We start from the raw sequence: 26,684 nt of genomic DNA on the forward strand, positions 1-26,684 counted from the left end.
AGCAGATTACGTAAAACCACGAGTAAATTCATGCTAGCTGAGGTCAGGTTTTGCCACCAAATGAAGTAATTGTTTTAAGTTGCTGTGTTCAGAACATTGTGCGTGAAGAACTAGAGATGTGAGTAGCCGTCCAGTGCCACCTCCCTCATGGGAAGACAGGAGTCCTGTGCCTGTGGAGGGTGCTGCAGGGACATGGCTTTACAACACTGGCTGCCATGCACAGCTTTTCATGGTGGCTCTGAGCCAGGAGCCATTTTCCTTATGATTGGTGTATGTTTGTGGTACATAAAAGTTCCGTATATGTGCCCCTCTCTCTTCCCTGGGTCCCTGTCCCCTTCTCCACAAAGTCTGCCTCCCCGTTTCCTACCATCTCTTTTATTTTGCTCTTTAGATTATTTATATTTTGGGTTTCTCAGAGATGAGAAACTGATATTTAACCCCTGTCTGATTTCTTTCACTTAGCATGATGGTCTCAAGATGCACCCATTCTGTTAATGACTCACATCTGTCCTGCTTCTCAGCTGAGTTGTACTCCATCGTGTGTGCAGCATACACCACTTTTTTTTGGTACTGGGAATTGAACTCAGTTCCTTGCACTTGCACAGCAGGCAGCAGAACCACTGAGCTAAATCCCCGGCCCTACGCCACATTTTAATGCCCATAGTGAAGAGGGGAACAGAGGCCCAGGGCAGTTGAGTAGCTGCTCATTGTACATAGCTCTAAATGACCAGCTGGCCCTCAATGTCCTAGCCTGGCAGCATCCACCCATTATGTGCTTGTCACTAAGCTGGGAAGGAGAAGTGGCAACTCAGGCCTCTGACTCCTTTCTTTGTTTGCATGCGGTCACACTCTGGGCAGGTGCTCACCACTGAAATGGACTCCAGCCAGGCCTGGACTTTGACTCTGCCCTCTCAGCTCACCAGGCCTCTACTGGAGGGAGATGTGAAAGAGAAAGTTAAAAGCGAGCACGTCTTTCTGGAAGTCTGGCTGGGCCTGCACTCAATCTCCCAGCCCCGCTGTCCGCACTGCAGTGCTTGCTCTCCTCGGGCAGCGGCCTGACTGCCTGGCTGCTCCTGCTCTGTCCAGGCAGCCCAGCTGGTCAGAGATCCCTGCAGGGCCCCGGCCCTCAGAGAGGTGAGGACAGAGGCACAGGAGAGTGCAGAGAGACATGCAGGCGAGGGGGGTGCAGGGCCTGGAGGGACGCAGTGTCCAGGGCTGGCTCCAGAAGCCTGGCTCAGGAAGGGGGCTGTGGTCAGGGAAGCGGGTTCCAGCCCTAGACAGCTCCACTCTTTGAGCTTGGGGAGGGGCGCAGGCTCATCTGGCAGGAAGGATGTGGGTGGGGTTTGCTTTAGGGTCCAGTTAGAGACCCTCCCCCCAACTAGAGCATTTTAAAATCTTGTTAATAGTTACGTAAACTGTAACAGCGACTGAGTTAGACATTTTGCTGGGGTATTTCACAGACAAAGAAAGGGAGACGTTAGTGGTGGGTTGAATATCTTGGTATTGCAGAGCTGGGACTTGGTAAAGCGGGGTTCCCTGCTGTGCTGTGCTAACAGGCAGGTCTGTCCCCCACCGAAGGTCACCCAGTCCCCCTTCCCAGCGGCCAGGTTGCCTGGCCAGTGTGGATGTGGGGAGGAGCAGAGGTCTCCTGGATGCTGTGGCTGCACAGACATCTCCAGACTGCCAAGTTCTGCCTGCCTCCCGTGCAGCCAGCACCCGGCCAGGTAACTCAGAACACAGCAAGGTCTCTTCGGGAGAAAGATGTGGAGCAAAATGTCCCGGAAGCTGGAAAACAGGAGGTGTGGGCTCGTGGGCACCTCAAATGCTTAGTGCAAGGCCCTGGGTTTCATCCAAAAAATAGAACTCCGGAGACTCAAGATCTGCTGTTCATATTTCAGCTTCTTGGGATTCTCAGGAGTGTTCCCCTTGGTCCCTGGGCCTCACCCCTCATCCAGTCAGTGCTGCTTCCTCCTCCTGCTGAGCTCTGACCCTGGGAGCCCTGCTCAGGCCCTGCACTAGTTTGCTGCTGTTGCTCCTCCTGCCCAGGCTTGAATCATTCTTCAGCTTGAGCTGCGTCCCACGCTGCCGGCTCCAGTTCGATCCCTGCAGAGCAGCACTCATCCACCCACACTTGCTGCTGGCACCCGGTTGCCTGTCAAACTCACCCCGCTGCATGCTGGGTCCTCACACCCATGGCACACATCCCAGTTCCAGGGTCGCTGCAGTGACGGATTGAGTCCCAGAGCTTGAAATTGTCCTCAACTCTGCCCTTGCATCCCTGTCTGATGGTGAGGTCTCTGGGTTCCTGCAGCCTGGTCACTCTGGTCAGCGGGTCCAGCTCCGATGACTGCAGTGTTTCCTGACATGTCCCCTGCTGCCTTGTGTGTGGTTTGTGAAATCATGAGAAATAGACACATTGATCTCTGCCCTGGTCCCTGGCCTACAGCTGCTGAAGCCCTTGCAGACAGGGGCACTGGGAGGTTGTTTGTTCTAGTATCGGGTCTTTGACCCCAGTTCCAGAGCTCCTAGGATGTCTGTCATTTCCTGAGTGATAGGAGGGTCCAGCACACAGGTCCTCGTCCTCTGGAATTTCCTGGGAGGTGAGAGTATCCATTGTTCCTGTGAGGGACCTCTCTGGTGGGCTCCTGGGAAGCGGGAGGACCAAGCCAGCTCCACCTGCCCCTCATCGTCTGGGAAGAGGATTAATAATTGGTTATGCAGATGGGATGCAGCCTCCATAAAAATCCCTGAATTCCTGGGTTTGAGAGCTTCCGGACAGCTGAACACACAGAAGTCTCTGGAGGGGAACCCCGAGGATGGACCCTGTCCAGGGCCCTCTCCACTGTGTCCCTTGTTGTATCCTTTATGACAAATGACTGTACTATGTAGAGTGTGCTCCTGCATTCTGCTTTAACAGATTAACAATGTCGATGAGGGACAGTAGGAACCCCTAGTCTGTAGCCTGTCAGTCAGAAGTTCCAGAGGCCTGCACTCGCAGGTGGCATCGCAAGAGGGGACAATATGGCTGAGCCCTGTGACGCTGTCTCCAAGTGGACAGGGTCAGAATCGAGTTGAGCACACACTTGGTGCTGAAGGCTGGAGGGCTGGCTGTGAATGGGAGAAAACCTCACCCACGCTTGGATCTGGGAAGTGTGTTGTGTGGTCTTCACAGTAAGACTATTTTCTAGCTGGAGTTAGCTCAGCTGACCCCATCTGCCTGGGTGACTTTCACAAACTTATTGAGTGAAAGGTGCTAAATACATGACTAAATGTATGTGAAGTTCAAGAATAAGCAGACTGGCAGAGGTAGGTGCTATCATTGCCTCTAGGGCGGGTGTGCCGCAGACCAGCTGCAGTCGATGTAGGGTAGGAAGGGGAGATGTCCTGGGCCAGAGATGAGAAAAGAACCTTCACAAGCAATGTTCAGGTTCCCTCTGAGAAGTCTTTGGGTCTGATTTATTTTTATATCTTTAAGCAACAGCTAAGAGGCATTGGGCGGAACATGTTCACATTTTATGTTGCCTTAGCAATATCTGATGAGGTACAGGTTATTTTTGCTAAACAGTATATTTTTTCTAAGCTGATTCATTTCATTGAACATCATGAATACATTTCTTAAAAATTGCAATTGTTCCCTCATTGTCCCATACCTAAGCAGAACAAAAAGTAACTTAATCAAATTAAATGTCAAACTTGTGGTCACCAGCTAGCCCTTGAGAAACTGCACAATGGTTAATATAGTTTGCTATTAGCTCTATTTATCTTAACTAAATGTCATTTGGGTTCATAGTCCATGAGCAGGAGATATTTACAGCACTTTGAGAGATATTGAGTAACTTGCCTCCTTAATGCATTTACCTGTCTTAACGTTCTTTTTATTTCCCATTTCCCACTATTTCTTACATCTAAAGCCTGACCTTTCAATCTCTTCATAAGACCCCTTTAGTAAAAAGAATGTCAGCAATAAGAGAGGGAGTTATAGTAGTGGGCAACAGAGGGGGTTTTAGGAGAGGTTTCTTTAGGAGTGGATGTGGCAATAGAACTAAGAGAAACTGGAATTTGGGGCTTATGAGCCAGATCAGATTTCAATATATCATTGCCAATTTGCCTCATGGAGAGTTTGTTGTTAGTCATAAACACAATGGCTCCTGCGATCAGAGGAATAATTATAAACATTATGGCAAGAAAAAAATAAAACATGAGGGTACGATGTGTTCCACCCTTTCTTTCCCCCAGCTGGAACTTTGTCAAGCAGCAATGGAGGTCCGTTGGGCTTCGCCACAGGTGAGTACTGTTGAGGGAGGAGGTTAGCCTGGTCTGGGTGGTGGCTGCTGGGGGTACAGTAACCCTTACCTCAGCTGTGCTCTCTGCAGCTCCAGCTACCTGTGGTCACCTGTGCGCTGCCTGCTAGTCGCTTATGCAGTGTCATGTAGTTTGCTCCGCATGGGGCTTGGAGCTAGCCTCGGTCTCGGTGTCCTCAGGGTCCTTAAGGGAGGTCCACTCTATCTGCTTCTTCTTATTCTCTTCCAGCTCAGAATTATCCTTATGTCAAAGTGACATGTTTGGGGGTAGTGTATTCTGTTACCCTCTGAAACAGATGTCAGAATGTACTGAGCTGAGTACTTCATTGTGTGCACTTACTATACCTTGATATAAAATTGAAAACCCACGGTCTGTAAATGTTTAGTCATTGTGTGTTTCTTTATGATTTCAGTTCTGCATGACCTAAAATCCCTCCACACTTGGATTTCATGATGTTTTATGGAATGTGCAGTGACCTTGTTTTCCACGTTTCGAACCAGAAAATCTTTGGACTCATGGGAACATGGGTTTGGAGCCAGACAGACAGCCTGACAACAGGGCTGTGGAAGAACTCAAGGCCGGTGCTGGTCCAGGGAGGTAACCCCACTGCTTGGTCCTTGGCAGAAGGGCTGCAGGCATCCCTAGGGTTAGGAAGAGCCATGCTCCAGTCCCCATCTGCCCAGTATACGATGCAGGCCTGAGAAAAAAGACGCTAAGAGACAGAACTAGAAGGGAAAGTGGGGGCCAGGATGGCCAATGCCGGTACAGCTGACAAAGATGCTGGCCAGTCCCAGGCACTGAGTTTTACTGGCAATCAGTTGAGTTAAAGGCGAGCTACAAATAGTCTCTATGGAAATTAATGTAAAAAAGGCTCATAAAGGACAAGACAAACCATTCTCGAATTTAGGAACATAATAGACAAAATATATGGTTGCAATTAGAACATTGTCCTTCTAGTCAGAAGGGTTTAGTTGTGGGAACGGAATTTGGGTGTGAGTTACTCTGACCTCAGCACGTAGGCTTCAGCCAGACTCACTTCTATAAACAAGCCAGCTGTGGGGTTAACTCTTCACAGCCTGCTTTGGGAATAATCAATTTTATGGTCCTCTGCACTCCAGGAGTGTTAGTTGTGCACAGGCTTATCTTCTCACTGCTCTGATATGCACATGAAGATAGGTTTCAAGGCAAAAAGCTTTCCATGAGGCTTAGCTGAATATTTTGAAGAGCAAATCAAGACTCAGTCAGGTGTGTGATGATACATGGATAGGGCTACCAGCAGGGAAACTGACAGCCAGGAAGGCAGGAGCTCCCATCAACGAAGCTCTCTAGAATCCACAAGCTAATGAAGTCAAGGCCAATTGTCAGTTAGTCAGCAGGCATATCACCGCCAGCATCCAGGGCAGTGGGTGCAACCACAGGTGACTGCTAATGGGCAAATTAGGGAACTTCACGGGCAGCAGTTCACAGAACTAGATGGCAGGGAGACAGGGCTGCTGGATCAAGGAGGTCCTGGGCACAGGGGTCCACATGTGGGATTTCTGGTGCAACTGAGAAACCCAAGGAGCCGGCTTCCTCTAGCTGCCAACTGCAGCAGCACGGTGCGTTCATGAGCACACGGGCATTCTTGTTTGCAGTGGCATCACTGGTTGCTCTTGCCCTGTTTTCCTCACGCACCAGAGGAAGCACAGGGCCGAGGCTGGGCCAGATGGTGCCACTTGTACAGGCTGGAGTTCCTCGTAGGACCACCTGCTTACCTTCATGCTGCCCGACCCCACTGCAGCCCTGGGAACCCTCTGCTCCATGAACTGACTTGACTCCACTCGGTAACTGATCACTGGGCCCAAGTTCATTGATTTGTTAAACTAAAGGGTTTTTGTGGTGGTATATTTGATTTCTAACCTTTTCCTTTGAAGATTAGTGTGTATATGTGCAGGGGGAGATTAAGAGACAAGTGCATTTGCATATCTACACATACAGCCAGTGTTCTGTGTCCCAGATCCACATCTGTGACTGAACCTGCTGTCTCCCTGCACTGTGCAGTTAGGGCCATGATGGCTGCACCTGTACAGGACATGTCCATACTTTCCTTCCTGCCATTCCCCAAACAATGCAGCATATCAGCTATTTAGGTGGCGCTTACACTGCTGTAGGCATCACAAGTCATCTAGGGATGATTTATACTGGGGTTGTACAATATTTTATGGAAGGTACTAGAGCATCCTCAGATTTGGGCACCCATAGGGGGCCCAGGGGCCCATATCTGTGGATACTGAGGCAGGACCATGCTTCAGTGAGGAGCCCATGTTAGTGCACAGAGGAGAGGAGCAGCAGAAAGCACCGGGCATCGAGGGGCCCTGCACCCACAGTGACTTTCTGTGTCCCTTCACCAGGGTCCCCTTTCCTCTTTGAGTTTTGAATCCCTCCACTGGAGGGTAGAGAAGATGATTTCACCCTGCTCTGGGCTCCGCTCAGCTCTGATCTCCTGCTCTGGGCTGGGACACCTGTGTTGTCACCTGCCTCCTCTGCTCACCCTGCAGGAAATACACTCGAGAAGGACACTTGGCATGAGAATGTGCCTGAGGGAGGCAGTCTTGCTCTTCCTGACACTGCTTTCCTGGGAGGCCAAAGTCCACTGGATTGGCAAAGACCCCTAAACACTGTCCTGAGAAAGGCCAGGGCAACCCTGTGCCCTACACTTCTTCCATGAAGGACCAGTCCCAGCTGCAGAAGGGCCAGGGCAAGGTGGTCAAGAAGACTGTCCAGGGCATTCATCAGAGGTCACCTTGACCACTCAATGTGCAGCTCCTCAGGGCAGAGAGGGCACAGCTGTGGCAGCTAAAGCAGAGGGCACATTATACTCGGGCCCCTTCCGCCTCTGCTTCCCATACCCTGCCCATACCTGGCTTTGTTTCCTAGTCTCCCTCCATGCGCCCACCCTCCTCTTGAGCAGAATTCCAGCATTTTCCAGTGCTCTTGTTCCTTCAGTGAGACTGGCAGCATCACTCAGACAAATCTGCCTGCTCAGTCTCTTTGGCCAGGGTTGAGTTGCTCCCGCTGGCCACTCCATGTGCCTTATACATTTCCTCTCGTCACAGAACCAGGAGCTTCTGGAAAGCCTGAACTCAGGGATGCTGTGAGACTTCTCAGGGCACATTCTTTTCCTTAAATTCCTTTATTGGTACATTTTAGGTAAACAATACAGTTACATTCATCATTGGGATCTTGCACCTATACATGATGCATCTCGGTTCTTATTTTTCCCCTCTCCCCTGCCCTCCCTTCACCCCCTCCACCCTTCTCTATTTACAGAGACTTTGTTTCCATTTTTTCCTTTTCTCATATTTTTTCCTTTCCCTTTTTTCCTTTCCCCTACCCCTCCCACTTCCCCTACTCCTTTAGACCTTTTCTTCCTATTGCACATTATCAATTATTCATTTTAATCCTTATTTACACTTTCAGTTTCTCACACCAGAGAAACTATTTGGTATTTACACATGTGTGTCCTATTTATTTCACTTAATAGTATCACCTCAATGTGGATCCATTTAGCTATAAATGTCTCTAGTTTGTCATTCTTTATGGCTGAGTAGTACTCCATTTTATTTTTTAAAAACCCCACATCTTCTTTATCCAGTCTCTAGTTGATGGGCACATGGGCTATTTCGAAGCTTTAGCTATTACAAACTGCTGCTATAAACATGGGTATGCATATATTGCTGTGGTATGATTCTTTTAATTCTTTTGGGAAAATACCCAGCAGAGGAATAGCTGGGTCAAATGGGACCTCTAGCCCTAGTTCTTTGAGGTATCTCCATACTGATTTCCATAGTGGCTGCACCAGTCTGCACTCCCACCAACAATGGAGAAGGGTTCCTTTCTCTCCACACCCCGCCAGCATTTGTTATTGGTTGATTTCTTGATAGCAGCCATTCTTTGTGGGGTGAGGTGGAATCTCAGCATTGTTTTCATCTGCATCTCTCGAATGACCAGTGATGTTGAACATTTTTTCATATGTTTCTTTGCTGCTTTTACTTCTTTGAGAAATGTCTGTTTATTTCAGACATTATTTCTGTTTTATTTCATTTTTTGGATTGGGTCTTTATATCTGGGGGGTCTGATTTTTTTTTAGTTCTTTATGTATTCTAGATAGTAGTCCTTTGTTTGAGGTACAGCTGCTAAAATTTTTTCCCCACATTGTAGGTTGTCTCTTAGCTCTGTTGGTGGTTTCTTTTGCAGTGCAGAAGATTTTAATAAGATGAGATCCCAGTTGTCGATTCTTTGTGCTAGCTCCCATGCTACTGAGGTTTTGTTCATAAAGTCTTTTCCTATGCCAATGTCTTTGAGAGTTCTACCTAACTTATCTTCCAGCAAGTTTAGTGTTTCTGTTTTAATATTTAGATCTTTAATCCACTTCGATCTTAGTTTAGTGCATGGTGATAGGTATGGGTCTAGTATGTATGATAGGTATGTCACTCTTTTTGTTTTATATAATAGAAAATGAATGTCTATTTGGCAAAAAATTTTCCCAATGATTATTAAGCTTTTTTGTTCTTTTTTGTTGTTGTTGCTTTTTAGGCAGGGTCTCTCTTTGTAGTTCAGGCTGGCCTTGAACTCACTGTGCAGCCCAGGCTGTCTCAAACTTGTGGCAATCCTCCTGCCTCAGCCTCCCGAGTGCTGGGACTACAGGAGTGCACCACCACACCCAGCTTTAAGCTTTTTTTTATTCTTAAAATCAGCCTGGGGCCAGGGATTTAGCTCAGTGGTTCCCTGCCTGCCTTGCAAGCGGAAGGACCCGAGTTCGATTCCCGGCACCAAAAAAAAAAAAAAAAAAAAAAAAAAAGCAGCCTGAACCTGTGTTACCTAAGATAAAGAACAACTTTCTACCTCCATGTGATGAGATCAGGGATGAGGTTAAAGGTGCAGATGGCCTGGTGTCTCTGTAACTCATGTGACCCTGTGAAGGGGGTGGGAGGCTGTGTCTTGCACCAAGCAGTTCCCTTCCTGGATTTGTCGTTTGCTTCCTTGTTAAATTCTGCACAGTGTGAACGTGTTGCTTTCTCTATTTGACCCTTTAGCCTGGGAGGGTCCCAGCCTGTGGGTAACAGTGCTGAGGTGGGATGGGAGAAACGAAGACAGGTGGAGAACGGGCAAAGAGAGGTGAAACTTTAAAATTGTGTTGCTAGAAAAACTCAGCTTCAGGACACAAGTCACTCGGCACACTCAAAAATACTTCTTCTTTCCCCTAAGGGTTGTAGGGAAGGTTGAGGGACAGGCAGGGAAAGTTAAAGGGCTTCAGCGAGGTTTCTGGCAAATAAAGAGTTAAAGCCCTGCTAGAGACAGTAGCTAAGAAAAACAAACAGAGCTGATGAGGCTCCTGGCTCACTTAAGGGCAAGGCTCAATTCCTGCACCTCTGTATAAGTACATACATATTTTGTTATTTTCTCACCATATTAATACACTAAAATGCACAGGTATCCTTTTTACTAACTCAGCCTTAAATGTAATTGTGCTGCAAGTCTCACAAGATAAACACCCGGACAACACAAAGGGACCGCAGAAGTGCTTGTTCCAGAATGTATACATGGGCAACAGCGAGGGCCATGGCCGAGTCAGAGGTCTCAGAGCCCAGAACAGCCAGTGAAGTTACGACAGCTCTCAAGGGACACGGTCCGTTTCTTGCCATGTAATCAGAGGCTACGAACAAAGACCCCTTGAGTTCTGGCTCTGGGCTCCCTAACTTACTCCAACAAAGTAGCTATCTATCGCTTTATTTCTCTCCCTCTCTCCAATCAAGTAATTTTGTTTCCCCTTTTCCCTTCCTTTCCTAATAAAGTGATTTTGTCTCTCCTTCAGAACATATATCTCTAATTCTTTTTTGTGTGTATGTTGTTTTACAAACCCTAGGTAAAAATCTACCCTCAGGAGCTGTAACAGGGTGAGGGCCTAAGGCACCTGGGCTCAACTTTTCTCCCATGAATTATACTTCCTGCCACAGAAATCTGGAAGCTGCGATACACACAGACGTCAGCCTTCTAACTTAGCCTGGCCGGCACGGAAATGAAGTCCTAGGTCCCCCACCTTGAGGACACCCGACTCCATGGGAACTCCACCCCAGACCAAGATGCATCTCTGTCCCAAGGCTTGTCCTCCATTCTCTGAGAGGGGACTGTTTTAATTTTGCCTAATAAACCTCTTCACTCCTCTTGCTGATGAATCTTGAAAATACTTTTTCTGCGATGGAAGTCAGCGAACTTTCAACCTGTTGCATGGGTGTGGTGAGTCCCAATTCCCATCTTCAGTTTGGGGACTTGGACCCTGTCCAGTGACACCTGGTGCTAGCTGTTTACTGAGCTTGGGTTTTATTTTGTGGAATGGCTGGAGGATGCAGGCATGTGTCCCCTCCAATACTTACTGGCTGTCTTCCTAGTGGGTTTTGGTTCCTCAGCCATGAAAAAGTGTAGCCTGAATAAAATCCAGCACTGCTGTGGTCCAGGACCACAGGGCCATGCACAAGGACAGCAGCCTGGGGGAAATTCCATGCATCAGCCTGTAGCCTGTTGGTTGGACACACCTGTGTCAAAGTAAAAATGCCTTAAAAAAGGAAGCTTGTTGCTTATACACATTAACTATATTATGTATTTTATACGAAGCACAAGGCAATTCCTTGTCCCCTCCTGTGGCCCAGGCAGGCCAGGCCTATCCCACCACAAGCTGCTCCATTCTGACAAGACTGGACGACAGTTGCATGTAGATACCTGAGGTTCCCGACTGAAAATCCACTGATTCGTACAGGGAACACTCTTAAGTTATCTTGTTACTGAAAAATATCACAATAGTTGCAGCATCATCCAGATTGAAAGAGAAATACCTCTTGCACAGTTTCTCTCCTTCTCAACCCTAAAGATTCTGAGATTTGAGTCTTATAAAGGCTGCTAATTCATATAAGCGAGAAGAAAAGCACAAAGCTGCTTCTTGCTTGCAGAATGCTGCTGATCGAGGGGACCTGTCTCTGGGCCGACGAACCTGCCCTCACCAGCATGGCGCAGTCGCAGCTGAAGAGAAGAAGTGGCGCCACGGGCATCCACACACTCGCAGAGTGCACACCGTGGGCCAAGCCGAGAGGTGCCTCAGTGCTAACAGAATTCTGCACAGGGTTAGATGCGAGCCTTACCAACAGCTAGAAACCATACACTATGACACGGATTACCTTTTTAGCTATTTTATTTTATTATTATTATTTTTTTGAGATGGGGTCTTGCTACATAGCCCAGGCTGGCTTTGAACTCACGGAGATCCTCCTACCTCCCTAGTCTTGGGATTCTAAGTGTGCATTACACACCTGGCTCTTTTTAGTCTATTTTAACTCTTGATCAGTAAGCTTATAAAACTGTGTTTCAACCAGCTTTGAACCATCATATACCATAATTTTTTATCTGAATGAAATTATTAAGGCAGATATTCATAATATAATTAAACAGAAACACTATGAAGTTCTGGTTTTTTTTGGTTTTTTTCAGTACTGAGAATTGAACCCAGGGCCTTCACACTGAGCTACATCCCAGCCCTTTTTACTTTTTTTTTTTTTTGGTACTGGGAGTCTAACTCGGGACCTTGTGCTTGTGGGGCAGGCCGCAGAACCACTGAGCTAAATCCGGCCCCTTTTTTAATTTTTATTTTGAGACAGGCTCTTGCTAAGTCACCAAGTCGCCCAGGTTGGGTTCAAATTTGTGGTCCTTCTGCCTCAGCCTCCCAGAGTGCTGGGATCACACGTGTGCCCCACCCCACCCAGCTTAGTGTTCTTCTAGCCTTAATATTCTTTCCCCTCATCCTTCTCCTTAATTTGCTTGTCATCACAATGAAATGTGTTTGCTGAATTATCAATTCCTTCCTTTTCTGTTTATTCATCTTTTTTTTTTTCTGGTACCGGCGATCGAACTCAGGACCTTGTGCTTGCAAGGCAGGTGGTGGCACCACTGAGCTAACCCCCCAGCCCTGTGTATTCATTTTTTGATCTTTCTAATTGCTCGATTGCTCTATTCTAACCAGATCAGAACATACTCCTACTACCTCAGTTACTTCTTCATCAGTATCCCTACTCCCAGCTTCACTGCTGATCTTTGTGTTGGCATCATCAGTCATAGTTACTCCTCCCAACTCTGATCATCTCTATTGGAAAGGTGGACCTGAAACGTTTCCTGCACTATAGCTGGTTCTGCCTCCAAAGGCTGCCCCCCCATAATACCCTGAGCTACACTTGCCACAATCTGCCACAATTAGGTTTCGAGAGAACCAAAAAGAACAAAAGAGCTCTTGGAGGCTGAGGCAGGAGGACTGCAAATTTGTGTCTAGTCTCGGCAACTTAGTGACTTAGTGACTATCCCTAAGCAAACAATAAAACAACTTGGAATGTAGCTCAGTATGAAGGCACTGGGTTCAGTCCCCTCCTTACAGCCTGTTGCTTGGCCTGGGTGTAGCTGCAGCAGACAGCAGCGTCCAGCACACAGGCAACAGAAGCCCTAGCTGGTCAGCTGGAGGGTGTAGGAGTCAGCCCCAGGGACAAGAGAGTCCTGGGAGGCTGAGAAGGGCAGGAGCTTGGGCACCTGACCCTGTGGTGTTCATGACCCTTGCTTGCCCCAGGCTGCATGTATGGGGCTGTACTCTAAACAGCTCGCCCCAACCAACCTTGAAAAATGAGCTCTGAGAGACACCACAACAGCCCACGCTGGCCTCTGCATAGTGCACACAGGGGACGGCAAACAGCCCACAAAGGTTTTGAAAACTGAACTCACACTGGAAACACAGCTCCAGTGTAGTGGTTGGAGCTTGTGGCCTGAATCCAAAGGAGCTGATTGTCTGCTAAAACAAACAAAATTTAAATTGTACCTAGGATAAAACAGGGCCTAGAAATTCACATATTCAAAATAGATGAGTCTTGAGACATCATTCTCTGTAGACCAAGGATATTCAGAAATCTCACTTTCATTTTAATGAACCTCATGTCTAGGTCTAGTTAATAAACTAAGTAAACTTCCTGTAATAACTGAAGTGATGTTTATCATCATAGACGGTTGTTTACTACAGCAATGGGGACAATAATGTATGTTAATCCAGTGCGTCAGAGAACAAATCCTGATCTCCATCCTCAGGGCTCTGTGCTCCCGCTGCCACTTTTGGTACCAAAAGAGCAGGGCAGTGGGCTCGGCAGAGCGAAGCTATGAGAAAACTGTGCTATCTCAGCTTCTCTGGGACTGAGGCCTCTGGCCAGGGAGTGTGGGAGGCCAGGACAGTTACTGGCCACTACTCTGAAGGCCGGGTGAGCAAGTGTGGAGGAGCCCAGAGAAGGCTTGAGAAGCTGCTACGTGTGAGGGGAGACAGGACGGGAACGGGGAAGAGAAGTCGCCCCCCTACCCTGGAGGAAACCACTGCTTCTTCAGCAGCCACGAAGCCCGGTCCCCAGCGGTCACTGTGGCCAGAAACCAGAGAGACAGAGGAGGAGAGAAAAGATGGAGAGAAGGAGCAGGACCTCCCCTCCCTTGGTGCTCTGCGCCCAGTGTCCTGGCTGCTGCCTTGTTTTCCCTCTCAGCAGCTGGCTATAACCGTCTCGGGAAGGGCCGGAGTAACATCAGACATGCACAATGCCCCAGACACATGCCAGGCAGGGTGGGTATTTACTTACAAAGCTATCTTTGTGGTTTTTTGGTGGGCGTTGCTGGGGATTGAACCCAGAGCCTCGCACATAGTATGTAAGTGCCTAACCACTGAGCTACATCCTGGCCCGTTATTTTCTTTTTTGAGACAGGGCTTGTCTGGCTAAGTTGCCCAGCATGGGCTTGAACTTGTGATCCTCCTGCTTCAGCTTCTAGAAAATGGGATTAGGGACATGCACCACCATGCCTACCAGACTTGTAGTTAAGTGGTCCCCTGCTTAAGATTCAGATGCCTGTTCATCTCCTGGAGAGTGAACTGAGTGGTATCCCCTCTGCTGTCATCTGTCCCCGACATGGTGATGGCTATGCACAGCGGGCTGCCCAGCCTCACTGCACCAGGCCCTGCCCTCTGCCTTCTCTGCACCCTGCATCTGCCTCCCAGCCGAGGTGGGATCTGCTTCCTCAGCGATGTGAGCTTTCGTGCCGGTGTGACCCCTGAGAGACTGTCCGTCACCCAAGCCTCCTGGCTCCTCCTCCACTGCCCACACCCTCCCTGTGCTCCTGCTCTGTCCTTCGTCACCACAGGGCAGACCATGCACCATCGCCTGTCCCCCCACGCTGCTCCTCGGTACCTGTAACAGAACCTGCACAAGGCCAGAGGCAGACGCTTGTCGCATACAAGAAGCTCAAAGAGCAGTAACAAGGCCCAGCGAGTAACAGAATTATACTGGCGAGCGCTAGCAAGTCACAAAGGCATGGATAATTCCTCTTTTAAATATTTCCTCTGAAAACAGAAAAATGTAGCACTCAAATTCAAGATTTTAAGTATCATACACAAAAGCTATAAACAATCTCATCTATAAATATAAAATTATATAGAAAATATTAACAAATCAGACTATGAGTTTATTAAAAGAAGTGCATGAGGACTAAGTAGTGTTTGAACCAAGAAAATAAAAATGGTAGTTAGCCAAGAATGGCTGACGCATTAATAAAGCAGAATATGTCCTGTCGATAAATCGCCATAAAGCATTTAAAAAATTGGCATTCATTTATGATAATCCTCGGAATACGTAATGACAAAAGAGAGAAACGACTAACCCAGATCCCTGGAACTCCCTTGGTCCCTGCTGTTGGGATGGGTGGGTGAGAGGCTGAGAGGCCAGGTCTTAGTCACTCTGCTCCCGTGGTGGAGACAAAATACCCGACACCCAAAGTAAAAGGGGTAAAGGTTTATTTAGCTCACAGTTTGTAGAGGTTTCCATCCCTACTCAGACTTCCCTGACTAGCTCTTGTGCCACCTGCTCATTACCCACTCCAGGTGTTTTTCTAGCATTGTTTTCTACTCCTTATAAGAAAAAGCCCTTTTCTGCTCAATATTCAAGTTGCTTGTTCTGTGGGCCAGGGCATTTTCCTACTGAAATGCTGCCCTCTGTTGCAGTAATTCCTCTCCCTACTGCAATAGTCTTTTGAAATAAAGACTTTGTGTACTTAAGTCTGGATTTACTTTAACTGATCCCACTCACTGTGTAAGAAAAAACTCCTCTTGTTGTGCCCAGATCGCGAAGTCCCCAAAGACCACCAGGAAGCCGTTTCCGATGCAAGCACACGAGGGTCGTTTATTCAAGATCGAGCAGGGGCTCCCAACCATCACCGACGCAGCGGATCAGAATTGAGAGCCCCGAATTTCAAATTAGCGGGGGTTTTTACTAAAGTTACAGCAAGGTTAGGGGATTTTCCATTTAGCAATCACGTGATTGGTTGGCATTTAGCAAGCATGAAGTGTATACTTCTGATTGGCTAGGCCCATTGGGGGTTGAGGGGTGATTACGTATAGGTTTTAGGAGGGAAAAGAGGGACAAAGGTTAGTGGCTGACTGTCAAGTACTGGCAGTCAGTAGACACAGTGGCTAATGGCCACGACCATTATGTACTGATGGTCGGCACATTGACAGACTGTTTTACAAATAGGGGGCCCAGACCGTTTATTTCCTGGGCAAACAGATGGTTGAGCAATTAACTTAAGAACTTTGTTTTGTTACAGAGTGTGTCTTTTGTCCCAGAGCAGGCACATTTCAACCATTAATAATAGAGGCTAGGGGAATAGTGGCTTTTAGCAAACTGGAGTCGCTTTGATCTCACACTCTCTACTCACCGCAGAGCCTAGCTAAGGGTCGCTGACATGGAGGAGGCGGAGCCCTTGGTGCTGTGAGGGAAGAGAAACCGGTCCCTGCCACCGGTCTCCGAATCTGTGAAGAAATTAGAAACCAGTACTGGGAGATAATTCAGGTGTCAGGGAGGAAATAGGAAAGGAGATTAGAACATAATTCAGAGCCTAATGAAAGCAAGCTATTTATAGAAACTCGTGGTGTTCAGTTGAGGCGGGGGTTAGGAGAAAATGCCAGCTCTACCTTCTTGCTTATGTGAGAGAAAAGCCAAAAATAACGAGTGTCTAATACGATCTTGTTATTGTACTGATTAGTACTTTTCTGATTCTAGTGTCGCACGCCTTTCCTTGTGCTGTACTGGCTATTTATCATCTTCTTGTGTCTACTTTTTAATTGGGGTGTCTGTTAATGAGCTGTAAGAGTTCTTTATATATTCTGGTCATAGGTTATATACATTGTAAATATGGTCTGTTTAAGGACTACTTTTCATTTTAATGATGTCATTTAAAGTTCTAAATTTTGATGAAATCTCATTTATCAATTTTTTTCTTTTATACATCATGTTTTTTATATACTAGGAAATTCTTGCCTACCCTAAATTCATAAACATTTTCCCTTATAATTTCTTCTTAAAGTTTTATAGTTTTAGTCTTTCATATTTAGGTTCATAGATCCTTTCAAGTTATTTTTATGTATGGAAATAAAGGGTTGAGGCTAATTTTTTTATATGGATACCAGGTGTTCTAGTGCCATTTGCTGAAAACACTGTCTTTCCCTCTGCTCTTGAATTGAGTTTATGTTCTATAAAATGTTAATGTTCAATAATTTTTCAAAACTCAGTGGACCATATTGTCAGGTAAAAGTGCCGAAGACCAAGACCAGACCAGGCCACAACAAGCCTTTATTAGGGGAATAGATCTGCCGGGCTGTCTCTGAACAAAGGAGAGACAAAAGCAATATGGCTGGGGCAGGGAGAGTCTTTTATAGAGACTGGGGTGGGGCTTGTAGGGGCTGAGGTGGGGTTGAGTGAGGTAGTGATCAGGGAGTGGAGGAGCCGGTGACGTCACTAGGTGGTAGGGGGTGAGCGAGTATTAGGTTACTCTCTAGGTGGGACCAGGGGCATGCTGGGAGGAAGGGTTTGTTCTTTGGTGGGAGCAACCATCTTGGCATGACATCACCCAGGGGAGGGGCAAGGCACCATAGGAAGAGGGCAGCTACTATACATAATAGCTGCTGAGGTAGTGGAAGACCTATCATTCCAGGCTTTTGTTTTATGACAGTTGGGCGAAGGTCTCTTCTTCTGGAGCTGCTTCCTGCTGACCAGGGGCGAAGATTGGGGCTAGACCTGGATCTGATGAGGCCTATGGCAAGTGGGGACCTCTTCTATTTGTCGTACTGGCTGGTACCCTGCCATGATGAATTCCGTGACTGTCTGGTTGGTGAATGCCCTCATTCGTTCCTGCAAGAAATTTTGAAAACAGCGAACCAGACAGGGTCCGAAGAGTAAGATAAGGCAGATGGTGACCAATGGTCCTATCAGAGGAAGGAGCCAGGGCAGCCAACTACTTAGGGAAAAGAGATTTTCATTTACCCAATTGTTCATGCGTTGATCAATGTTTGAGGCCCTTTCAGTGAGCCTTTTTGCTGCATCTCGTACTAAACCCGATTGATTTGTATAAAAACAACATTCCTCTCCTAGGAAAAGACATATACCACCCTTCTCTGCTGTAAGGAGATCTAGTCCCCTCCTATTTTGGAGAGTGACAGCCGCTAAGGAATCTAGTTGGTTCTGTAAAGTTGTGATTGATCTAGCTATTTCTTTAAGGCTGTCACTTAGCTCTTTAGAGAGAGTTTGGAATTGAGTTAGTGAGGTAGCTAGGCCCCCTACTCCTGTCCCTAAAGCAGCAGTGATGCCTAGTCCTACAAGTAAGGGTATTAATTGGACAGCTCGTTTGTGTCTGACCTGTGTTTTTGTTGGCACTGATAAAGTTTGATTATTGGGTGCTATATCAATGTTCGGGCTGAGGTAAACTAGAGTGCAAGTCCCTGTCCAGTTAGTTGGCAGGCACAGGTGGGCCGAAGTTCCACAAAGGAAGAAGATCCCTTGACTGGGTAAACAGAATTGGTTGTGTATGTCGAAAAGATGTGTGAGTTTGTTATTCTCCATTTCCCATATTCCTAGTGTTCCTGCCAGCACAGCACTGGAAGATTGTCTCAGGGATGTCGTCCTGTGGGGAGCACCAAGCGACGTTTTCCAGAGCACACTCAAGGAAGGCCCGAAACTGCTGCTGTAAGAGGATGTGCATCCGTATTACCTAGGAAAGTCAATTGGATTTTGAGCCGATAAAGTTAGAGATGTCAATGAGAGAGAGAGGTTAACTTTCCTCTGGAATCTGTGTGAGAGTACGGAATAATCTGAGTTTAGTAGGTCCTGTGAAAATAGAGGAGTATCTGGCAGTGTTAGATTGTTGTTCAGGCTGTTTTATCTGGGAATCTGGAGGAGCCTTTTTTATCCTGGAAAGATGGAACCAGGGGACTCTTTCCTGGAGTTTTACCGCAGTAGGAGTTATTAATGAAACAGTGAAAGGTCCCTCCCAATGTGGCTGGAGGGGTCTTGGGGACAGGGTCTTGAGATATACCTGGTCACCTGGAGAAAGAGGAGGAGGATGTAGAATACCTGACGAGTCCGGAAAGGGGAGAGTTTGGTTAGCCAGAGTTTGAAGGAGACGACGGGCATAGTTAAGTGTTGGGATATAATCAGCAAGTGCTGGTGATGGGTCTGGTAAGTTAGAAAACAAGAGAGGTCGTCCATACATCAACTCAAAGGGGGTTAAATTTAATGGTTTTCGTGGTGTCGAGCGAAGCCTCATGAGAGCTAAAGGGAGGAGGGTAATCCAATTTTGTTTGAGCTCTATTGAGAGTTTAGTTAGCTGAATTTTAATTAACCCATTGGCTCGTTCTACCTTGCCTGATGATTGAGGTCGATATGGGATGTGTAGTTTCCACTGTATATTGAGTGTCTCTGTTACCTGTCGGGTGATCTGAGAGATGAAGGCAGGTCCATTGTCTGATTGAATGGAACGTGGAAGGCCAAATCGAGGAATGATTTCTGTTAGGAGCACATGAACTACAGCAGCTGCTCCTTCTGACCTGCAGGGAAAGGCCTCTATCCACCCCGTGAAAGTATCTACCAAGGTTAGGAGATATTTAACCTTTTTTACAGGTGGCATATGTGTGAAATCAATTTGCCAATCTTCTCCTGGTAGTTGTCCCCTGGACTGGTGAGTCTTTGTGCGTGTTTGAAAGCCACCTTGGGGACTGGTGGTTGAGCAAATGGGACAGGCCTGTGTTATTGTCTGTGTGTGTGACGCTAAGGATGGGTGGTATAGAAAAGGCCTGAGAAGGTGCAGGAGGGGTTGGGTTCCTATATGGAGTGAGTTATGTATGTCAGTGAGGAGAGGAATTATTTGATCATCAGGTATGACATGGTGTCCCCGATATAGAAGCCAATCATTTCTTAGTGTAGCACCCTTTTTCATGTATTTGGACTTTTCCTGAGGAGAGTAGTTAGGTTTTAAGGGTGGAATGATTAACAACTGATTTTGGCTTTGGGGAACACATTGTTGTGCCATATTGCGGGCAGTTTGATCTGCTCTGTTGTTTCCCTGAGCTATAGGAGAGGAAGATGATTGATGTCCTTTACAATGAATGACCCCCACTTGTGTTGGGAGGGTGGCCGCTTGGAGAAGGGCATGTATTAGACGTCCATTAATAATGGGTGTCCCTTTTGTGGTCATAAAGCCTCTTTCTCTCCAAGTGGAGTTATGAGAGTGTAGGATGTGGTATGCATATTTGGAGTCAGTATAAATATTGCCTCGCCTGTTGTGAGCTAGAGTAAGAGCTCGGATGAGTGCAATTAATTCTGCTTGTTGAGAGGTAGTGTTGTGTGGGAGTGTGTTAGCCTCAATGGTCTGTGTGAAAGAAACTATTGCATATCCTGCCCCCTTCTGGCCAGGCACATGGCTGGAAATTGAGCTGCCATCAATAAACCATGTGAATTCTGGGTCTGAGATAGCCTCTGAGGAGACATTAGGGAGAGAGGGAAGGAGGTTTTCAATTGTTTCTGTGCACGAGTGGGAGAGTGTCTGAACAGGCTCAGGAAGGAGAGTGGCTGGGTTAAGGGAGGGGCAGGACTGAAGAGAGAAAGATGGGTTTTCTATAAAAGTGGTATGGAAGAGCTGTAGCCTAGAGGGGGACAGGTGTGAGAGGCTATAATGAGTGAGTAAGTCCTGTAGGCGGTGGGGTGACTTCACTGTCGTTGGTTGGCCAAAGGTAAGTTTGGAACTTTCTTGGGCTAAGAGGGAAGCGGCCGCCAGAGCACGTAAACATGTAGGCCAGCCTCGGACTGTGTAATCAAGCTGTTTAGACAGGTAGGCAACTGGGGCAAAGTGTGATCCTATGTTTTGTCCCAGAACTCCCAAAGCCAATCCTGTTCGTTCAGTGACATACAGAATGAATGGCTTTTGAAGATCTGGGAGAGCCAGTGCTGGGGCAGAGAGGATAGCAGCCTGAAGCCTGAGAAATGGTCCCTTGATAGAAGTATTATTTATAGGTTCATTTGGGTCTCCCTTGGAAGCATCATACAGGGGTTTAGCAAGTAGACTGAAGTTTGCTATCCATAAGCGGAGAAAGCCTGCGAGCCCCAGGAAAGACAGGATCTCAGCCTTGGAGGAGGGGATGGGGAGGTCCCGAATAAGTTGTTTACGGTCCAAGGTGATCTCTCGTTGCTGATATGAGATCTTAACCCCAAGGTATTGTACTGTGAGTTGGGAGAGTTGGGCCTTGTCCCTAGAGACTCGGTACCCCTTTTTATATAAGAAATTAAGTAATGAGGCCGTGTGTTGTTGAGAGAGTGTGAAGGTGGGGCTGCACAAAAGTAAGTCATCTACATATTGGAGCAGCTTAGAGGGAGACAGGTTTAACTTTAAGAGGTCAGTAGCCAAGGCCTGTCCAAAGAGGTGTGGACTATCCCGGAAACCCTGTGGAAGAACTGTCCAAGTAAGTTGTTGAGAGTGTCCTGTATCAGGGTCAGTCCATGTGAAAGCAAAAAGATTTTGTGAGTTGGGGTGTAGGGGGATGGTGAAAAAGGCATCTTTGAGGTCTAGAACCGTGAAATAACGTGAAGAAGAGGGGATATGGGACAGTAATGTGTAGGGGTTGGGAACAACAGGGTGTAAAGGAAGTACAGCAGAATTGATGGCTCTTAAGTCTTGTACTAATCTGTAGGAACCATTTGTTTTTAAAACTGGAAGGATAGGAGTGTTGTAGGGGGAGTGAGTTGGTCTGAGAAGTCCCTTGTTGAGTAGACTGGTAATTACAGACTTTAATCCTTTTAAATGTTTTAATGCTAAAGGGTATTGGGGAACATTTGGAAATTGAGTGATATCTTTGAGAGAGATCTGAATGGGAGGGTGATGTTTAGCCACAGAAGGGGTAGAGGTGTCCCAGACTGAGGGGTCAATATAAAGCTCCCTAGGAGAAGGTGAAGTTAGATTGGGAGTTGAATCTGTCAGGGGGGCAGCCAGGAGCAGCAGAATACTGGTAGGGTCTAAATTGGCTGAGTGAAGGGTGAGTGAAGCCCTAAATTTAGTTAAAATATCTCTCCCCAAGATGGGGGTAGGGCAGCTAGGAATAACCAAGAAACTATGTGAAAATGTACTGCCCAGCAGAGAACAAGCTAGGGGTGGTGTACTTAGTGGGCTTGAGTGTATTCCCTGAACTCCCACAATAGTTACCGTGGAGGGATGTGTAGGACCTGAGTACTGTGGTAAGGCCGAATAGGTAGCCCCCGTATCAAGTAAAAATGAAATAGGCCTACCTGAGACGCTGACAGTTACCCTGGGCTCATTGAGAGTGATGGCCGTGGGGGCTGTAGATGACCCTGGGCACCGTCAATCCTCCGTCGCCAGGCCGATGAGCTCTGACAGAGACGTCTCCACACCTGCTGACTGGGTTTGAGGAGGGGATGGCCTCTTACCTCTTTGGCGAAGGGGACAGTCAACCCTCCAGTGACCCGTCTGCTTGCAGTCGGGACAAGGGCCAGGCGGTGGCTTGGGATTGGGACATTCTCTAGCCCAGTGTCCAGTCTGATTACACTTAAAACAGGCCCCAGGAGGCCCATCACGAGTAAATGTCCTTTTGCAGGATGGTGGTTTACCCTGTAGGGCTGCTGCCAGCATCTGGTAATTGGCCACTTTTTGTTGTTTTGCTTGTTCCTCACGGTGATTGAACACCTTAAAAGCAACATTGAGGAGCTCAGTTTGTGTGGCCTGGGGGCCCTCCTCAACCCTTTTTAGTTTTCTCCTGATGTCAGGGGCAGACTGTGAAATAAAATGGGTGTTAATAACAATCGTGCCTGCCTGAGAGGTGGGATCAATTTTGGTATATTTTTGAAGAGCATCAGCCAACCTAGAAAGAAACTGTGCTGGATTTTCTTGGGGTCCCTGAGTTATTTCCCTAATTTTATCAAAATTAACTGTCTTTTGTGAAATTCTCTTTAAGCCTTCTCCGAGACAAACAATCATGTAGTCTCGGAGATCTCTGCCTGGGTCTCCATCCTGGTAAGTCCAATCAGGTTGAGTATCTGGCACTGCCTGGGTACCCACTAGTTTAGTTGGATCTGTGGCATGAAAATCATCTGCTGCTGCCTGGGCTGCCCTCCAGACCCTCTGGCGTTCCTCTGGGGAGAGAGTAGTTGAAAGAATTGTATAAATATCTCGCCAGGTCATATCATAAGACTGAGTAAGGTAGCGAAATTCTTTGATATAAACATCGGGATCAGAGAAAAAGGAGCCTAGGCGTTTTTCAATTTGAGAAAGGTCAGAGAAAGAGAAGGGAACATGTACTCTAACAATGCCCTCAGTCCCGGCTACCTCTCGGAGGGGCATCTGTGTGGCCAGGGCTAAAGGTGGAAGGGTGGGATAGCGAGAACGGGTGTGGGGTGGGGAGATGTGAGGTGCAGGGGATGGGGTAGGAGGAGGTAAAGGAGGGTCACAAGATGGCGGAGGAGGGTCACAAGATGGCGGAGGAGAAGGGCCATGTGGTGAGGTGAAAGGAGACAAAGAAGAGGTACAAGATGGCGGAGGAGGAGGGTCACAAGATGGCGGAGGAGAAGGGCCATGTGGTGAGGTGGAAGGAGACAAAGAAGAGGTACAAGATGGCGGAGGAGGAGGGTCACAAGATGGCGGAGGAGAAGGGCCATGTGGTGAGGTGGAAGGAGACAAAGAAGAGGTACAAGATGGCGGAGGAGAAGAAGCACGGGATGAGACATAAGAAGAATTTGGGGGTTTATAAGGTGGGGGAAGTGTTAGTGGTGAGTGATCAGCTGGATCAAATGAGTCAGAATCAGAAAGAGTGGAATCAGGAAGGATGGACTGTGAGGCTTGGGCTAGGAGTACTTGAGAAGGAGAACAGGATTGACAGAGGGAGGGCCGAGAGCATAGGTAGAAAAAGGCTTGTATGTAGGGGATTTCTGACCATTTGCCATTGCGCTGACAGAAGTTGTGTAAATTCTGTAGTATATTAAAATCAAAAGTGCCATTTTCAGGCCATTGAAACCCATTATCTAATTTATACTGAGGCCAAACCTGATTACAATAGAAAACAAGTCTTTTTGGCTTAAAGTCTGGTCCCAACAATCCAAGGGGTTTAAGTTGTGCCAGGAGGCAGCCCAGAGGCGTTGAGGGAAGGGGTTTGGATTGTTGGGCTCCCATGTTAGGGTGGGTGAGGAGGAGATAGCCCCCTGGGAGAGGGACAAAGGGGAGAAGCGTCCTTGTCTCCTTTGACAATCTCCGAGTTAGTCTCCCAGAGGGAGAGAACGAGAGGAGCCGGGCCGATGGGACGTCTCTCAGGGGCACGGTCCTGGGCCCAGGGCCCGTGGGGGTTTCTCTGACCAAGCGCTTGGATTTCTGAGAAGTCCCCAAAGGGAGAGAAAATGAGACAGAGAACCCAACGAGAGGGAGGCTGAACTGCCTACTCACCCAGAGATTGGTGACCGGTGTGGATGTGTAGTGTCAGCAATGGCAAAGGTAGAAAGCCCCGGCAGGTCCTGGCAACGGCAGATAGGGTTGGTCCGATGGAGATGGCCAAAAAGGCCAATCAACCCCGTCCTGTGGGGGATCGTCCGTTAATGGACCATCTACCATCCGAGTCACGGCACCAGAAATGTCAGGTAAAAGTGCCGAAGACCAAGACCAGACCAGGCCACAACAAGCCTTTATTAGGGGAATAGATCTGCCGGGCTGTCTCTGAACAAAGGAGAGACAAAAGCAATATGGCTGGGGCAGGGAGAGTCTTTTATAGAGACTGGGGTGGGGCTTGTAGGGGCTGAGGTGGGGTTGAGTGAGGTAGTGATCAGGGAGTGGAGGAGCCGGTGACGTCACTAGGTGGTAGGGGGTGAGCGAGTATTAGGTTACTCTCTAGGTGGGACCAGGGGCATGCTGGGAGGAAGGGTTTATTCTTTGGTGGGAGCAACCATCTTGGCATGACATCACCCAGGGGAGGGGCAAGGCACCATAGGAAGAGGGCAGCTACTATACATAATAGCTGCTGAGGTAGTGGAAGACCTATCACATATATGTGTGGTTCTATTTCTAAATTCTCTGTTTTATTCCAATGATCTATATGTCCTTCCTTACACCAACACTGCCTTGATTACTATAGCTTTAGAGAAGTCTTAAAATTAGGTACTAAATGGGCCGGGGATTTAGCTCAGTGGTTCCGCCACCTGCTGTGCAAGCTCAAGGACCTGAGTTTGATCCCCGGTACCAAAAAAAAAAACCACCAAAGGAAAAAAAAATAGGTACTAAATGTCTTCCAATGCTGATTTTTTTTTTCTTTTTACTTTTCTAGGTCCTTTGTACTCCTACATAACTTTTAAATTTCAATATCCAATTCTTCATCTATAGCAAGTATACACAGACCTGAATTTTTTTATATATACCTTGTGTTTTCTAATCCTGCTAAATTCAGATACAAGTTCTAGGGGCTCCTAGAGATTTCTTAGTATTTTCTCTGTAGATGATCATTTCATCTACATATAAAGATTTTACTTCTACCTTGCCAATCCTATGCTAATTGTGTCATTTTATTGCCAGACTATTTTGGTTTGTGCCTATGTTTCAAAGTTTAATGGACAGATGAAGAGTAGGCATATCTGCCCTGTTCCCCACCTTAGGGAGGAAGCATTGTATCTTCTCCATTCATATAAGGCATTTTTGCTGGAAGTATGGAGTACATGGCTTATCTGTTGAGAAGGTTCTGTTCTACTTCTAGTCTCCTGGTAGCTTTGACCATGAACAGCTGTAGAATTTAGTCCAATACTTTTTCTGCAACTACTGAACAGGATCACATAGCTTTCTCCTTTCCTCTGTTAAAATGATGACTTTTGGGGGTGGATCTTCCAATGCTGAACCAACACTGCCATCCCTATAACAAAACCACTTTCTACATACTGCCAGATCTGACTTCTAATAGTTTGTTTTATTAAATAAATTTCTAACTATGTTCATACTTTTTTCTTCTATTATTTTTATCCAGTTTTAGGATTAGCACAATGTTGAGTTCCTAAAATGAGGGGAGAAGTGTTCCTTCTTTTTTCTGCTTTAAATGCTTGATATAATTTATCAGTTAAAATGTATATGAGCCTGTTGTTGTCATATAGGTAGGTTTTCAAGCTAGGAATATACTTTCTTTAATAGGTGCTATTCAAATTTTATATTTCCTCCAGAGTCAGTTTCATTAATTTGTCTTCCAAGGTACTTCTTAGAAGTTGTCAAATTTATTTCAAAAAAGATTTTTGTAATATGTTTTCTACATCCTTTTAAATTCTGTAAAATCTGTGGTAATGTCTCCTAGATCTTGATATTGTAATTAAAAAAAATGTATAATTGATATTATGCAATAGGAAGAAAAGGTCTAAGGGAGCAGGGAAAGTGGGAGGGGTAGGGGAAAGGAAAGAAGGGAAAAGAAAAAATATGAGAAAAGGGAAAAACATGGAAACAAAGTCTTTGCAAATAGGGAAGGGTGGAGGGGGTGAAGGGAGGGCAGGGGAAGGGGAAAAAATAAGAATCAAGATACATCATGTAATAGTACAAGATCCCAATGATGCATGTAAGTGCATTTTATTTTTATTTTATTTTTTAATTCTTAAAATATTTTTTGGTATCAGGGATCAAACTTGTGCTTGCACAGCAGGTGGTGAAACCACTGAGCTAAATCCCTGGCCCTGTAACTGCGTATTATATCTAAAATGTACCAATAAACTTAATGGGGAAAAAAAATTTAGTTGTCTTGTATCTTTATCAGTTCTGAGATGCTTATTTTCTTTTCTTAAACATAATTTACATTGGAACATTCAAGGGGTAGTGGCTTTTACCTTCCTTAACAAAACATAAAATAATGGTGCTTTATAACTGATGGAATCTTTGCTTTGACTATGCTGCATAACTTGCCATACTAACAGACAGAAGTTGGAATCATACAATAACCTACACTGATACAGAAAAAG

At 46.7% G+C, this 26,684-nt stretch overlaps 2 long non-coding RNA genes across 12 annotated transcripts; one reads left to right on the top strand and one right to left on the bottom strand.

Moving 5' to 3' along the window:
* Window positions 1-914: 914 nt before the first annotated feature.
* On the top strand, window positions 915-16,093 carry LOC101707082 (uncharacterized). Of its 11 annotated transcripts, none has more exons than XR_015443620.1 (8): window positions 916-1,134; window positions 1,579-1,724; window positions 2,047-2,600; window positions 4,237-4,284; window positions 4,715-4,899; window positions 5,980-6,125; window positions 7,398-10,578; window positions 11,286-16,093. It is a non-coding gene; the product is annotated as an uncharacterized LOC101707082 (long non-coding RNA). The 11 variants fall into 11 exon arrangements; XR_015443613.1 differs by having other exon boundaries at window positions 918-1,134; window positions 4,715-6,125; window positions 11,286-11,425; window positions 15,510-16,093; XR_015443618.1 differs by having other exon boundaries at window positions 922-1,134; window positions 4,715-6,125; window positions 7,398-7,491; window positions 10,208-10,578.
* A 623-nt stretch (window positions 16,094-16,716) lies between these two features.
* Window positions 16,717-24,741, bottom strand: LOC147823630 (uncharacterized). The gene is made up of 3 exons (XR_015443623.1): window positions 24,157-24,741; window positions 18,320-22,410; window positions 16,717-17,576 (listed from the first exon to the last, which is right to left on the bottom strand). It is a non-coding gene; the product is annotated as an uncharacterized LOC147823630 (long non-coding RNA).
* Between the last annotated feature and the right edge of the window lie 1,943 nt (window positions 24,742-26,684).

The sequence above is a fragment of the Heterocephalus glaber genome, unplaced genomic scaffold (assembly GCF_053883595.1).
Source record: "Heterocephalus glaber isolate CG9 unplaced genomic scaffold, H.glaber_assembly_v1.0 deba00001572, whole genome shotgun sequence".
In the NCBI taxonomy this organism is placed as follows: Eukaryota; Metazoa; Chordata; class Mammalia; order Rodentia; family Bathyergidae; genus Heterocephalus; species Heterocephalus glaber.